At 41.3% G+C, this 15,695-nt stretch overlaps 1 protein-coding gene across 2 annotated transcripts in view; it reads right to left on the minus strand.

The window, feature by feature from the left end:
- Positions 1-15,695, minus strand: part of MBOAT4 (membrane bound O-acyltransferase domain containing 4) — a 198,109-nt gene that overhangs the window by 138,205 nt on the left and 44,209 nt on the right. For both annotated transcript variants that reach the window (XM_041751309.1, XM_041751308.1), the window contains exon 2: positions 11,133-11,184. The gene's annotated coding sequence lies outside the window, so the exon portion shown is untranslated. The remainder of the gene's footprint in view (positions 1-11,132; positions 11,185-15,695) is intronic.

The raw sequence follows: 15,695 nt of genomic DNA on the forward strand, positions 1-15,695 counted from the left end.
AGATAAGACTGGCTTATCTTGCTCTCTGAGAAGGACTTTGGCATTTTCTGTGAACTAAAATTTCCCCTGAGCAATCTTTTGTTTTTGTTGGAGTATGGCTGTTGCTTTTCTAGAACAGAATAATAGAGAATGCTCTGTAATTGGCAAGGATATCCTCCAGTGAGCGTTGCCTTGAATCAAGGAGACATAATGTGGTAGACTACAGAAGACAACTTTTCAGCATGAACATTTGAAGCCTCAAACTTTTTTTTTTTTAAGATTCTATTTATTCATCTCACAACCCTGAGATCATGACCTGAGCCAAAATCAAGAGGCAGCCACTTAACCAACTGAGCCACCCAGGCACACTTTTCTCTCTCTCTCTCTCTCTCTCTCATTTTTTCCCTTTGTTTGTTTTGTTTCCTATTTTGCTTAGCATTACTACTGTCTAGCTCCATCTGTATCATTGCTAATGGCAAGATTTCACTCCTTTTTATTGCTACCTCTTCTTTATCCGTTCACCAACCAATGGACAATTGGATTGCTTCTATATCCTGGCTCTTATAAATAATGCTGCTATAAACATAGGGGTCCATGTACCCCTTTGAGTTAGTGTTCTTGTATTCTTTGGGTAAATACTCAGCAGTGCAATTGCTGGATCATAGGGTAGTTCTATTTTTAACTTTTTGAGGAAACTCCATACTGTTTTTCATGGTAGTTGTACCAGTTTGCATTCCTTTTTGTGATTCTACACAAATTTTAGGATTGTTTCTTCTAGTTCTGTGAAATATGCTGTTGGTATTTTTTTTTAATTTATTTATTTATGATAGTCACAGAGAGAGGGGCAGAGGCATAGGCAGAGGGAGAAGCAGGCTCCATGCACCGGGAGCCCGACGTGGGATTCAATTCCGGGTCTCCAGGATCGCGCCCTGGGCCAAAGGCAGGTGCCAAACCGCTGCGCCACCCAGGGATCCCTGCTGTTGGTATTTTGATAGGGATTGCACTAAATGTATAGATTTCTTTGGGTAGCATAGACATTTTAACAATATTTGTTCTTCCAATCCATGAGATGGAATGTCTTTCCATTTCTTTGTGTTGTCTTCAGTTTCATTAATCAGTGTTTTGCAGTTTTCAAAGTATGGGTCTTTCACCTCTTTGGTTAGGTTTATTCCTAGGTATTTTATTATTTTTGGTGCAATTGTAAATGGGATCATTTTCTTAATTTCTCTTTCCACTGCTTCATTATAGGTGTATAGAACTGCCATAGATTTCTGTACATTTATTTTTTTTCTTAGAAATGTTTTAAAGTAAACTCCACCCCCAGATGGCTCAGTTGGTTCAGACTTTGGCTCAGGTTATGATCTTGGGGTCCTGGGATGGAGCCCTGAGTCGAGATCCTTGCAGAAGGGAATTATAGACCTAAATGAGAGACCTGCTTCTCCCTCTCCCTCTGCAGCTCCCCCTGCTTGTGCTTTCTCTCTTTCTCAAATAAATAAAATCTTTAAAAAAAAAACTCCACCTCCAACATGGGGCTCGAACTCATGACCCCAAGATCGAGTCACATGCTCCACCAACTGAGTCAGCTAGGTGCCCCTCTGTACATTGATTTTGTATCCTGCAAGTTTACTGAATTTATCAATTCTAACAGGTTTTTTTGGTGGAGTCTTTCAGGTTTTCTATATTTAGTATCATGTCATCTGCAAATAGTGAGAGTTTTACTTCTTCCTTATTGATTTGTATTCTTTTTATTTCCCTTTGTTGTCTGATTGCTGTGGCTAGGACTTCCACTAGTATGTTGAATAAAGTGGTTAAGAGTGAACATCCTTGTCTTGTTCCTGACCTTAGAGGAAAAGGTTTTTCCCCATTAAGGCTGATGTTAGCCTTTCATAGATGGCCTTTATTATGTTGAGGTATGTTCCCTTAAACCTAATTTGTTGAGTGTTTTTATCTTGAATAGATGTTGTGCTTTGTCAAAAGCTTTTTCTTCATCTAGTGAAATGATCATATGGTTCTTATCCTTTGTCTTATTGATGTGATGTATCACATTGCTTGATTTATAAATATTGAACCACCTTTGCAATCCAGAAATAAATCTTGCTTGATCATGAATGACCTTTTTTTTTTTTTAAGAGGGAGAAAGAGAGTCCACATATGTGCCAAGAGGGTGGGGAGAGGCAGAGGAGATGGAGAGAGAGAATCTTAAGCGGGCTACATACCCTGCATGGAGCCCAGCACAGGATTTGAACTCACCACCCTGAGATCATGATCTGAGCCAAAACTAAATGTCAGACAGTTAAGATTGAGCCACCCAGGCACCCCAGTGAATTATTCTTTAATGTATTGTTGAATTCAATCTGGTAGTATTTTTTTGAGAATCTTTGCATCTATGTTCATCAGGGCTATTGGGCAAGGCCAGAAGTTAATTGGCTCCACTGTGTAAGGAGCAATGTGGCCAATTGGGCCAAGTCCATTAATACCCTTGTTGATTAATTTCTTAGTTAATAATTGTTTTGTCATGGAAGATAAGCCTGAAAACTGAAATATCAGTTGTTTCAGCATTTTGAATTCTTCCTATGTGTCTGGGCCCTGCTAAGAGTCACTGTGTGGTATATGGAAATATCAGTGAGAGAATGCACATTTTAACCTTCTGAAGAATTTAAATGAATTCAAATAGCATAAATTTAAATAAAATCTCCTGGGTCACCTGAAGAGGATTGAAAGCAGTCAAGAAGGTGCACTGGACTGACTGCCTAAAAATACGAGTGCTCTAAACGGGTTCTTGTTTAGAATTTGAGACTCTCTGATGGGGCTGGCATAAAACAGGGTCACTCCATACCTAGTTTAACGGAGGAGCTCTAGAGATTTTTGCTTTGCCCTTTCCTTTTTGTACACAACAGAAAAGTCCATTTTGCTGGGGTTCTGGAATACCACCAACTCCTCCTGCCCTATCTGTCTCTAAAATTCAACAAGGAATTATAAATAATAGCCCACAGTCCAAAAATACATTTGGGGAATCTTGTCAAATGGAACAACTGACGTCAATGACTTCTGCATGGCCTCTGATATTTAGTCCAAAGAGTGAGAAGGGGTGAGCAGTACTGAGTCAAAGAAATGCATCAGAGCCAAGCCCCAGCACCACCCAGGTAACCCTGATATTCACTTACCTATGGCTGCATAGTGAACTGCCCCAGAACTTAGCAGATTAAAACAACATTCTATCTCATGACTTGTGGGTCAAGAATCCACGTGGCGTCAACTGAGTTCAGTGAGGGTGGTCAGGTGATGGCAGCTTCTAAGGTCCAAAATAGCACCACTTACATGTCTAGAGCCCTGGTGGGCTTCCTGAATGGCTTGTTCATTTGGCCTCTACAGCATGGAGTTTCAAGGTACTACATGGCAGCTCAGAACTCCCAGACAAAGGGTTCCAAGAGACCTGAGTAGAAGCTACAATTTTTCTTATGTCCTTGCCTCAGAAATTCCAGAATATTCCTGTGTAGCTTTTTTTCCAACCAAGCAGGTCACAAAGGCCAGTTCAGATCCCAGCAGTAGGGCACTAGACTTTACTACTCAGTGGGAGAAGTAGCAAGAATTTGTGGCCATTACTAACCTAGGACATTGGAGAATGGAAGAAATTGCTACCCAGTGGAAGTGGGTCATCTGTACAAGCATCTTTTTACTTCTCTGTGTCTTTCTTCAGTAGTAGGAAGGATACTGGAGAGATGCAAGGCAGGTCTTGAACACATCATCCCAGTCCCTCTCAGAGACTATGGGATGCTGTATATCCTGGAGACTTGGAGACCCAGAGCCTTACTGGGAACCACCTTTCTCTGAAACATCTTACTCTGACCTCTATCGCTAAACTTCCATCCCATCTTGTCTACAAAGTCTTACCCTTTTGGAAGTCTTAAAAAACTGGAGATGCTCTTTCTTTAGGAACATATCAGACTCAGTGAATGAACCAAAGCACAGACCCCAAACTTGGCTCATCCTACAAACATTCAAGCACAGCCTTTCTTCACATGTTGAAAGCATATTATTTCCAAACTTTTATCATTTTTTCCAGTTCCCAAACACTATCAATCAAGATCATGGGTGAAGATAATCCATGCATTCCACAATAGACAACTATTTATCAACCATGGGGTAATCACAGAGGTGGATCCTTGGCAGTACAAACGAGAAAGAAGAAACACACAATCCTCTCACACTAAGCGGATCTTGGGTAACAACAATAGCCCAACACTGTATAAATATCTTCTCAAAACCCTGAGTAGGGACTATCATTTAACTTTATGTATAAATGAGGGAGGAATCATGGGCAGCCCGGGTGGCTCAGCAGTTTAGTGCTGCTTTCAGCTCAAGGCCTGATCCTGGAGTCCCGGGATCAAGTCCCACATCAGGCTCCCTGCATGGAGGCTGCTTCTCCCTCTGCCTGTGTCTCCACCTCTCTCTCTCTCTCTCTCTCTCTCTCCTCTCTGTGTATTCTCATGAATGAATGAATAAAATCTTTTAAAAAGAAAAAAATGAGGGAGGAATCAGACTCAGAGAGGTGAGGTGATTTATCCAAGGGCACACAACAAGGAGGTGGCAACACTGGGATTAGAATCTGGATCAGGTTGTGCAGTCTCCTCTCAGTCTCATCTCTCATAGCAAAGAAGCAATTTGCACTTCTGGGTAAAACAGAGGGTGCTGGTCTTTAATGCTGTCTCCCTCACATGTAGACCACTGGAGCTAAAGGTGGGGGACTTGGAAGGCGGTCTGATGCAACACACAGACCAACATTTCCAGTAAAGCTACAGTTTTTCCAGGCCCCATTGTCTTATTTGGCACTTTTGAAAAGTATCTATCCCTTCCAGAGTTCAGTCTGGACAAATGTAAAGAGAATTATAGGGCACTTGGGTGGCTCAGTTGGTTAAGTGTCTGCCTTTGGTTCAGGTCATGATCCCAGGGTCCTGGGATCGAGCCCTGCATCAGGAAGCCTGCTTCTCCTTCTCCCTCTGCCACTTCCTCTACTTGTTCTCTCTCTCTCTCTCTTTCTCTCCCTCTTTCCCTCTCTCTCTCTTTCCCTGTCAAATAAAGAAATAAAATCCTTTAAAAAAAAAAAGCTATAAAACTATTCCTAAGCTTTGACCCAATTGTCCCATTTTTTGAATACACCCCAAGGAAATATGCAAAAGAGAAAAAAAAAAGCAAATAGCACAAAGATGTTTATAGTAACACCATTCATAACTGGAAACATGAGACATAACACAAAAGGTTATGCAAATTATGGTACATTAAGACAGTGAAATGTTACGTTGCTAGTAAAAGGAATTAAGTTTATAGATTCTGTTGATATACCAAAATGCATATGTAGGGGCAGCTCGAGTGGCTTAGCGGTTTAGCGCCACCTTTGGCCCAGGGCCTGATCCTAGAGACCTGGGATCGAGTCCCACATCGGGCTCCCTGCATGGAGCCTGATTCTCCCTCTGCCTGTGTCTCTGTCTCTGTCTGTCTCTCTCTCTCTCTGTGCCTCTTATGAATAAATAAATAAAATCTTTAAAAAAAAAACACAAAAAAACCAAAATGCATATGTAGGATAATGGAAAGAGAAAAGAGAAGAATACAAAAGAGAATGTGTACTCTGTCTACAAACATAAATCAGTCTGTGTGCTCATTGATAAGGACTCAAAGTGAACAGGGTGCTGCAAATAGTGGTGCTCTAAATTATGGCATTTTCCCCTCTAAAGTCCACAGTACCATGAAAATTCTGAATTTTCATTTGGGGAAAGAAAGTGAAAAAAAGATCCATCCTTCCCTTTTTCTTTGTTTTTTAAGTTGGCAACCATGTTATATGAGTTTCATGTGTACAATATAGTGATTTGACAATTCTATACATTATGCAGGGCTCACCACAATAAATGTGGTCATCATCTGCCACCATACAACATTATTACAGTATTATTGACTATATTCCCCACACTGTACTTTTCATCCCTGTGACTTATTTATTTTACAACGAGAGGTTGTATTTCTTAATACCCTTTATCTATTTCACATGCTACCCTTTCCCCCACTGGCAACTACCAGTTTGTTCTCTGTATTTATGAGTCTGGTTTTGCTTGTTTTGTTTTTTTCAGATTCTACATACAAGTGAAATCATAAGATATTTATCTTTCTCTGTCTAATTTCACTTACCATAATACCCTCTAGGTCCATTTATATTGTCTCGAGCAGCAAGATTTCATTCTTTTTTATGGCTGAGTAATATTCCAGTGTGTGTGTGTGTGTGTGTGTGTGTGTGTGTGTGTACACATATACACACATATACACACACCATTTCTTCTTTATCCATTCATCTATTAACAGACACAGGTTTCTTCAATATCTTGCCTATTGTATATGATGCTGCAATAAACATAGGGGTGCATAGATCTTGCTCATGATGAGGGGAGAGGGGATTTCCTCATCTCAAGGCTCAATGTGTGTCTGCCATGTAATGTGTTTCCAAGAAGAAACACAACTCCATGTTCATCTACTTAATAGAAATGCAGCATTCCAGCGAGGCCAGGGGATGCCTGGCCTATACTCCCTAGTCCATGTCTTGATAATGACATGTAGTTCTAGGCACTATTCTACAGGAGAGATTGACAAACTGGACATCATTTCAAGGAGGATAACTAGCATGTGAACTGACCAAAGATCCCAGCTATGGAAGAACCTTGAAAAGCCTAAGAATTTCTAGCCTTCTCTAGCAGAAAAATTTATCAGAGACACAAGAAGCACTCCTCTAGCAACTTCAGAAAAATTTGTGTGAAGGAGGCTTGTTTGAAGCTGGGAAGCACTGTGACCCATGGACAGAAGTTAGGGAAGGACGGGGTTCAAGTCAACATGAGAAATAGAGCCATTCAAAAGAGGCAGTGAGGGGGATCCCTGGGTGGCTCAGCGGTTTAGCGCTGCCTTCGGCCCAGGGTATGATCCTAAAGTCCCGGGATCAGAGTCCCACGTCGGGGTCCCTGCATGGAGTCTGCTTCTCCCTCTGCCTGTGTCTCTGCCTCTCCCTCTCTCTCTCTCTCTCTCTCTCTCTCTGTCTCCCATGAATAAATAAATAAAATCTTAAAAAAAAAAAAAAGAGGCAGTGAGTTGCAAACCAGCCGAAATATGTAAGCAAAGCATGTAAGGTCCTAACACGTAACAACTAACAGCCGTGAGTCCATGGCCCTCTGGTTTAACATTTGCCAACTTAAGTGAGTTTATATTTCACTCAGGGGACAGACACAGCTTCTCTGGTTCATGAAGCCCTGAAGGGAGAGCACATAGTAAATATGAAATATTCTGCTCTTTATATACTGAGATAATTCCACTGGCTCACTGTCAATAGGATTTCTACTTCCAGTTGTTTCCCTAGAACTGATGATGTGTTTAAAAGTGATAACAGTGAACTACACACAGGCCAGAGGTACCACCTTATGCTGATTTTCTTTTTCCCAGTGAAAAGTGAATTGTCCTGAACTGAGGAGCACCTGTGATCTTTGACCTCAGTAATCAAGCAAACAGAATTTTAAAAATCTAGCAAACAGCGATCCATCACCTTTTTGTGTCTTCCAATCACTATGCTAGGCTGTCTGAAAATGTAAAGAAGTATTAGCCATGATCCCTGCCTTCCAGGAACTCATAAACATGAGGTTCTTTGTCTAGTGGCTTCCACGCTTTTTAGATTAAGAACCCTTATCAGTAAAAAAATTGAATGTGTAAACATGTACTCCCATGTATGTATGTTAATGTAAAAATTTATACATGAAGTACTGTCAAAACATACATTAAATATTCATAAAGCTTAATTTCTTTCTTATCTAGAAATCAAAGCATATAAACACAAGTTCCAATATTTTCTTCCTGAACTCCTCACTTTGCTCCCATACCACTCTCTGCCCTCAGTGTGAATGTTCATTCTAGAGACCAACCATAGTTCTTTCTTTTTTTTTTTTTTTTTAGGATTTTATTTTTTATTTGAGAGAGAGAGAGAGAGCATGAACAGGGGAAGAAGCAGAGGGAGAGGGAAAAGCAGACTCCCTGCTGAGCAGGGAGCCCGATGTGGGGCTCCATCCCAGGACTCCACGACCATGACCTGAGCCTAAGGCAGATGCTTAACTGACTGAGCCACCCAGATGCCCTAAAGACCAGAATTCTTACCAACTGAGAGGTAGTTTGATAATAGCGGACAAGCCACAATAGGAATAATCTAAGGGAATGGAGATATCTAATAAATACCACCAGCTCTGAAAAAATTTTAGGTTTATTGGTATATACTGGAGTTGAGGTGTTTTTTTTTTTTTTTTTGGAGTTGAGGTTTTAAGCAACTTTTCCCAAACCAGTTTCAAAGTAGCTGACTGACAGAGAAAGACAATTATCATATTATTTCACTCAATATGTGGAATTTAAGAAACAAAACAGAGGAGTATAGAGGAAGGGAGGAAAAAAATAAAACAAGACAAAATCAGAGAAAGAGGCAAACCAGAAGAGACTCTTAACTCTAGGAAACAAACTGAGGGTAGCTGGAAGAAAGGGAGGCGTGGTACGGGGTACCTGGGTGATGGGCATTGAGGAGGACACACGACGTAATGATCACTGGGTATTAAATACAACTGATGAATCACTGATACAGTTTATGTTAATTGATTGAATTTAAATTTGAAACTGAAACTAATGATACAGTTTATGTTAATTGATTGAATTTAAATTTGAAAGAGTAGTTGCCTGATAAAATCTTATAGTAAAATAAATGCAAATTTATAACCAATTTTTTTTTTTTTTTTTTTTTATAACCAATTTTTTTTAAAGGAAGCTTTAAAATAGTAAGGGCTCTCATTTGATTTAGGTAGAGCTAGCACTTAATGATTGACTCATTTATTAATTCAATATTTATTAAGAAAGTAATATGTTAGGTATTGGGGATACAGCTGAAAGAAAAAAAAAAAGAGCAGATAGAAGGTCCCTGAACTTGTGAGATAATAAACAAGCATGACACAGAAATACACGTGCTAGCAAATAAATATCGAATTACAAATTGTGATACATGTCATGAGAATAAGCAAGGTGAGCAGGCTGTTGGGAGGAGACTGATCACTGGTTTGGATCAGGGCTCAGGCAGGCTCTCAGGGAAATGTGATCTGTCCCAACTGCTGAAGACCGAGGAGGGCCTGCCACATGGAAGGGGGAAGGCACATTGCCAAACACAGACACCACACCCCAAATCCCCTACACCCGAAGGCACACTTAAACTGTCATTCCGATGCCCTTGGGGCCCATCATGCATATGTAAGGTGTCCTCTGCAGAACCTGCCGCAGAGTTCTGCTCATTTTAGGTGCTTAATACACTGGGTGAACAGACATCTGGCCCAAAGAAGAGCTTTCCTATTATCGGGCAATTCAGATCCCCATTCAATGCCTCACATACACTCTGCTGTCCTTGGTCAAGTTTCTGGTCAACTATAACATATGACACAAAGGCCAGAAGATGGACAGCCATAGACAAACCACCCACGCGTCCTGCCAATGATGAGCACTCTTAGTGAGCAGGGTTACCACATCCTACACCTGGAAGTAACGAAGAAAACTGTCTATTTGCTCTATACCTGTTTGAGCACCTGGCAAGGGCACTTGCTCTATTTCAGAATGTAAGACTCTGGAATGAGCATGTTGTAGGTCCCATGCCCACTGAAGATGTTAGTACATGGTAGGTTGGTTGGATTTATGATGTGGTATCATCTGGGAATCACATTCTGTCCATTAGGTCAAGCTAGGTGCCGTCAGGAATGCGGGGAAGAGCCTGCTGAAGACGGGGAGCAGATAAGTGGTCTCAGTGCCTTAAGTGAATCCAGCTGGGGCTGTGGGTCCCTTGGTAGCTCCACACCAGCCAACATGGCTAAGTAGAATGCACACTCAACCCTCACAAGTTTGGAGTTCAAACCACCAGTCCTTTGCTGTGGAGTTTCACTTGCTTTCTATAGTAACAAGAAAGCTTGAAGAGAAATCACCCAGGACACTCTTCAGATGAAAAATAAGAACTATAGGGGTGCCTGGGTGGCTCAGTAGATTAAGCATCTGCGTTTGGCTCAGATCATGATCTCAGAGTCCTGGGATCCAGCCCCACATCAGGCTCCCTGCTCGGTGGGGAGCCTGCTTCTCCCTCTCCTCTACCCACTCATGCTCTCTCACTCAAATAAATAAATAAAATCTTAAAAAAAAAAAGAGAGAGAGAGAGAGAGAAAAGAACTGTAAATCTGCCCTTGAACTCAGACTTATCTGACATTCTAGGGTCTTAAGGAAGGCAGGTCCCAACCACTATAGCTCAGAGGTTCAGTTAATGCTTATTTCAGTTCCGAATATCTATGACAAAAAAAAGAGTGAGGAGGAAAGTCCCTTAATTCTGTTTATAGAGAGATAATCCCAGAGCCAGTGAAAATTGGGCATTAAAACAGTCTTACAAGAGAAAGATGTCTTCCTAACAGAACCAGGAATAGCAGAGACACTTCTAACATAAAAACCTTGTCACTTTAACTTCAAAGCAACATGAAATACATCCCATGGTACTCTAAGAATGTAATTTGAGCCATTCTCAATAATCATTTACAAACTTAAAACAGGTAGCAACCAAATGTGCCAAAATTCAACAAGAGAAGAACATTTTCCAGAAAGCACAGATTGGAATTTGTTTGATTTTAATTCCCGGCAAAACCCAAAAATTGATAGATAGCAGATGGTATGTAAGCCCTGTAAAAAGGAACAAATGAAAGATACAACCAAACTAACTACAGTTATTCCTAAAGATTTTTAAAAGGTAAGTTTAAAGAAACATGAAAGGCTGTGTACCATGTGCCACGATTTGCAATGGACATCTAACAAAATCTCTCATGGCACCTTCTTGGCCAGAAGATGATCTGCAGCCTCTATAGGGAGCGAGTGGACTCCATTGTGACAGAGCAACTTGAGTGATGAACCCATAGTGATCCCCGGGGACCTGCAAGGTGTCTGTCCTGAGTCCTGTCCACTTCCAATAGTATTGCCAGGCTCCACATGGAAACATGGAAGACCAGTTTATCAGGTTTATAACTGACCCCACGTTATACGGGACTGCTGACGTACTAGAAAGTGCCACACAGGCATCCACTCACCCACTCACCACCTGCAGCACCTTCTGTGAGCTTCATTTTCCTTCTTCGAGTCCTGGTAGAGTGAAAAAAAAAAAAAAACAACTCATAGGGACTTTGTGAGAAGGAAACTACACAACAGAAGTAAAATACCCAGGAGAGAGCTTCTGTAAATGCAACTGTCCTCCTGATCTTAGAAAGTGCCAGGGTTCAGGGCGCCTGGGTGGCTCAGTCAGTTGGGCATCTGACTCTTGGTTTTGGTTGGGGTCATGATCTTGGGGTTGTGATCTCGGGGTTGGAGGATAGTGCCCCGGTGGGGGTCTGCACTGGGGGTGGAATAGGCTTAGGATTCTCTCTCTCTCCCTCTCCCTCTCCCTCAGCCCCTCCCAGTACTTGCACGTGCACATACACGTGCACACTCTCTCTCTCTCTCTCTCTCTCTCAAATAAATAAATAAATAAATAAAATCTTTAAAAAAAAAAAAAGCAAAAAAGGAAAGTTCCAGGATTCAACATTGTCTCAACAGTTGAGATTGATTAAAAATCCAAACATAAAATATAATAGAGAGAGAGACCTCTTTCTCACACACCTATTGTATGTAAGTATACAAAGGTAGGCCGTGGGAGAATTAACCTCATATCAACATTGATTAAACAATTTTTTTAGGGGCACATGGTGGCTCAGTCGGTTAGGTGTCTGCCTTTAGCTCAGGTCATGATCTCAGCATCCTGGGACGGAGTCAGGCTCCCTGCTCCATAAGGAGTCTGCTTCTCCCTCTCCCTCTGCCTCTCTCTCTCTCCCAAATAAATAAATAAAATCTTTAGAAAAAATTAAAAAAAAAACAATTTCTTTGGAACTCTGGCAATTGTGTAATGAGCTACAAGTTCATAGTAAAGAGGTGGTTGTTGTTGTTTTTAAAGACATGCTCGGTCTGAGGATACAGCGCTAGTGATGTGGTGTGGAATAGGGCTCATGGCTGGGTGTGGCCCCCAGGTGGAATTTGCTCAGTACCATGACACATTTTCTAGAAGTAAATCTGTTTGTGAATTAAAATTGTTTTCAGGATGCCAGGGTGGCTCAGCGGTTAAGCATCTGCCTTCAGCTCAGGGAGTGATCCTGGAGTCCCAGGATCAAGTCCCACATCGGGCTCTCTGCATGGAGCCTGCTTCTCGCTCTGCCTGTGTCTCTGCCTCTCTCTCTCTCTCTCTCCCTCTGTGTGTGTGTGTGTGTCTCATGAAAATGAATAAATAAATAAACAGAAAATTGTTTTCATTCACAGGGATAGTGGCACCTCCCCCCCCCCCCCCCCCCCGCCCCGGGGAGGGAGTATCCTTGTGTTCAAGGTTACTCAAGGTCTTTCTCACTACTTGGGGCCTTACTCCTGGGCTCCTGTGGGGCTCTGGTTCCCAGGAGGGCGGTGTGCCTGGGCTGGGTGTGGGTGCAGCAGTGTAGCAGTAGCTTGGGCTCCCGAAGAAGGAAGCTCCTCCCATGTTGAGAAACCTGGTCTGGCATCATCACCGGGTAACTGTCTGATTCTGTTTCACACCAAGGTCAGGCAAGTAATTGAAGTAAACAGACTCAGAGTCCCAGTTTTAGAAAGGTATGTATGCCCCACCTTCCACTCACTTTTAAGCCACGTTGGGTGATATCAAATATACAATCACATGATCAGTTCTTATCAAATAAAAGTCCTATATTTGACAGCACTGATTAAGTCATCACTTCCAGATGAGTGAAGTGAAACATAAGTATATTTATTGAGTGATAAAATGGATTATCTCTTAATAATGAAGTATTCTGTAATTCAAACTTTATAATTTAGGCAGCACTTTCCTTTCTTCTCCTTTAGCCAAAAGTTGGTGAAGAGTTATAACCTGGTCCCATAAATTCACATCAGGAAGCACCACTGACTTCTTCCTGGAGCCTAATTATTTTTAAAAATTCTTAATGACTCAGATAACATAGGCTTCAATTTTTTTTTTATTTATTATTTATGACAGTCACACACACAGAGAGAGAGAGAGGCAGAGACACAGGCAGAGGGAGAAGCAGGCTCCATGCACCAGGAGCCTGACGTGGGACTCCATCCCGGGTCTCCAGGATCGCGCCCTGGGCCAAAGGCAGGCGCTAAACCGCTGCGCCACCCAGGGATCCCCCATAGCCTTCAATTTTTTAAAGTAATCTCTACTTAAATGTAGAGATGGGGCTCGAACTCTCAACCCAGAGATCAAGAGTCCTATGCTCTACCAAGGGAGCCAGCCAGGCACCCCCCTTGTTTTCAAATTGTATTGTTTATAGAATCAAGTCATTAGTGAATCATGTATACAATGGCCATAGGCAAAAGGACAGTAACATATTTAAATAAAAGTAGCAGACTGCATTGGGTCTCTGAAGAAAGACATTTTAAAAACATTCACAAATATAGATACTGGAAATCTGCTTTCTTTACATCCATCCAGTCTTATTCTTCATCTACAACCAAATTTAGTACATGCCAAAGTTATGTTATTAAAAACAAAGCCATTGTTTAGCTATGAGTGTAAAAAATGCATCTGCTTCCTCCCACACCCCCCCCCCCCAGACAAAAAAGGAAACATTTTTAGCCATTTTCAAGTGATCAAAAACAGCCAAATGGATTTTTAGGGAGTTTTCCAAAAGCAAAAGAACGGGGAAGTGAGCTGATGTTAAAGAGACACAATCTGGGTACCTGAATAAATTTTGTCCAAATATATCAAAGATTAGTTTACCAAAAGTCAAAGTACAGCATGTCCCACGGGCTCAGAATTGCTCCTGACATATATGGATAAACATATGGTTTGTTATACAATTTATATTATTGTGAATGCGATCGTCCTGTGAATCTGGTGTGGAGGCAGATGAAGAGTACAACCTTTGTCAACCCAGTACATTACAATTTTCTATTGTTAGAAGTTGTTATCAGCAATTTTGTCTCTCAGCCCTTCTCTTGTCATGCTTTACACTAAGCAGAGCCTCCAAGTTAAGAAAATATTCAAAACAGTTGAGAAAATATTTGAAGCACTTTTGAAACAGTTAAGAAAATATTTGAAACACTTTCTTTGGTCGCCTTTTACGTGAGACTCCTTGAATGAATTAAACCTGTTTAGTGCTACCCACACTCTCATTTCCCCTGGCTGCTGTCTTCACTGCACTTCACGATATTTTTCAAATCATCTCCTTTCATGGGGTTGCCTATAAATTAATCCATCTTCTAGCCACTGCCTTGCCTTCCTCTCAAAATTCTGTTTGTGCGAGGTTCTTCCCTCTTCTGCCAGGAAATCTATTGCCTTTAGTCTTTCTCTTCTTCTGGTTAGCTCTCTGATGTAAAATGTGGATATTGAATTTAACATGACTCCTCATGCTGTTTGGAAGTATTCTTACAGCAAAATATCCCCCAAGCAAAAAAAAAAAAAAAAGTTGGGGGGAGTAGATAGAGCAGAGAATTAGTCTAGTGTGTGCGTACCTACTGCCAGGAGGATAAATATAAAAGGCATAATTTAACTTGTAAAAAAGGGATCTACTAAAATGCTGTTTTTTATTTTGAAAATCAGGTGGGATTTTATCATGTGGATGTTGTCTGTGCATCAAATCAATAAATGAGAACCACTTTAAACAACTCATTTGTGTCCCATTGTATTAGGAAGCCTTGCATTTCACTGGAGCCCCATTTCAAATTTGCAGCATGGCAGAGGGTGCCCTGGGTGGCTCAGTCCGTTAAGTGTCCAAGTGTCCAACACTTGGTTCAGGCTCAGGTCATGATCTCAGAGGTCCTGGGATGAAGCCTCCGCATCAGGCTCTGTGCTCAGTGTGGAGTCTACTTGAAAGATTCTCTCCCTTTGCCCCTCCACCCCCATCTCTCTTTCTCTCTCAGATGAATAAATAAATCTTTAAAAAAAAAATTGTAGCATGGCCTAAAGTCCAATGGCAGATATCTCAGTTTCCAAAAACCTATGGCTCTCTCTATATACATAAATAAGATCATTCTTTTAAAAAAAGGGAGGGGGGCATAAAAAAGAATAATGACAATCATATTATTTGTAGATTGAACCAGGACACAGGAAGAAAATTTGAAAAAAGGGATGGCAGGGCAGCCTGGGTGGCTCAGCGGTTTAGTGCTACCTTCAGCCCAGGGCATGATCCTGGATACCTGGGATCGAGTCCCACATCGGGCTCCCTGCATGGAGCCTGTTTGCTTCTCACTCTTCCTCTCTCTGTCTCTCTCTCTGTCTGTCATGAATAAATAAATAAAATCTTTAAAAATTAAAATAAAAAAAAAAGAAAAAAGGGATAGAGAAGGAATGTTGATGCTATGGGCTCCAAGCCTAGGCAACTGGGAAAAGTAATGAGCTCAAGGTTTCACAATCTGTAAAATGCTATAATGTCCATTTCTTTCTTTATTCTTTTTTTTTTTTTTTTTTTTAGTAAATTCCACACACAGCGTGGGATTCAAACTCACAACCCAAACATCAAGAGTTGTTCATTCCTCCTACCGAACCAGCCAGGTGTCCCTCACGATATGTATCCTACCACTGCCTTTTCCTTCTGTATGTAGCCAGCTGTTAGGACTCC

This window comes from Vulpes lagopus, chromosome 4 (assembly GCF_018345385.1).
Source record: "Vulpes lagopus strain Blue_001 chromosome 4, ASM1834538v1, whole genome shotgun sequence".
Classification (NCBI taxonomy): domain Eukaryota; kingdom Metazoa; phylum Chordata; class Mammalia; order Carnivora; family Canidae; genus Vulpes; species Vulpes lagopus.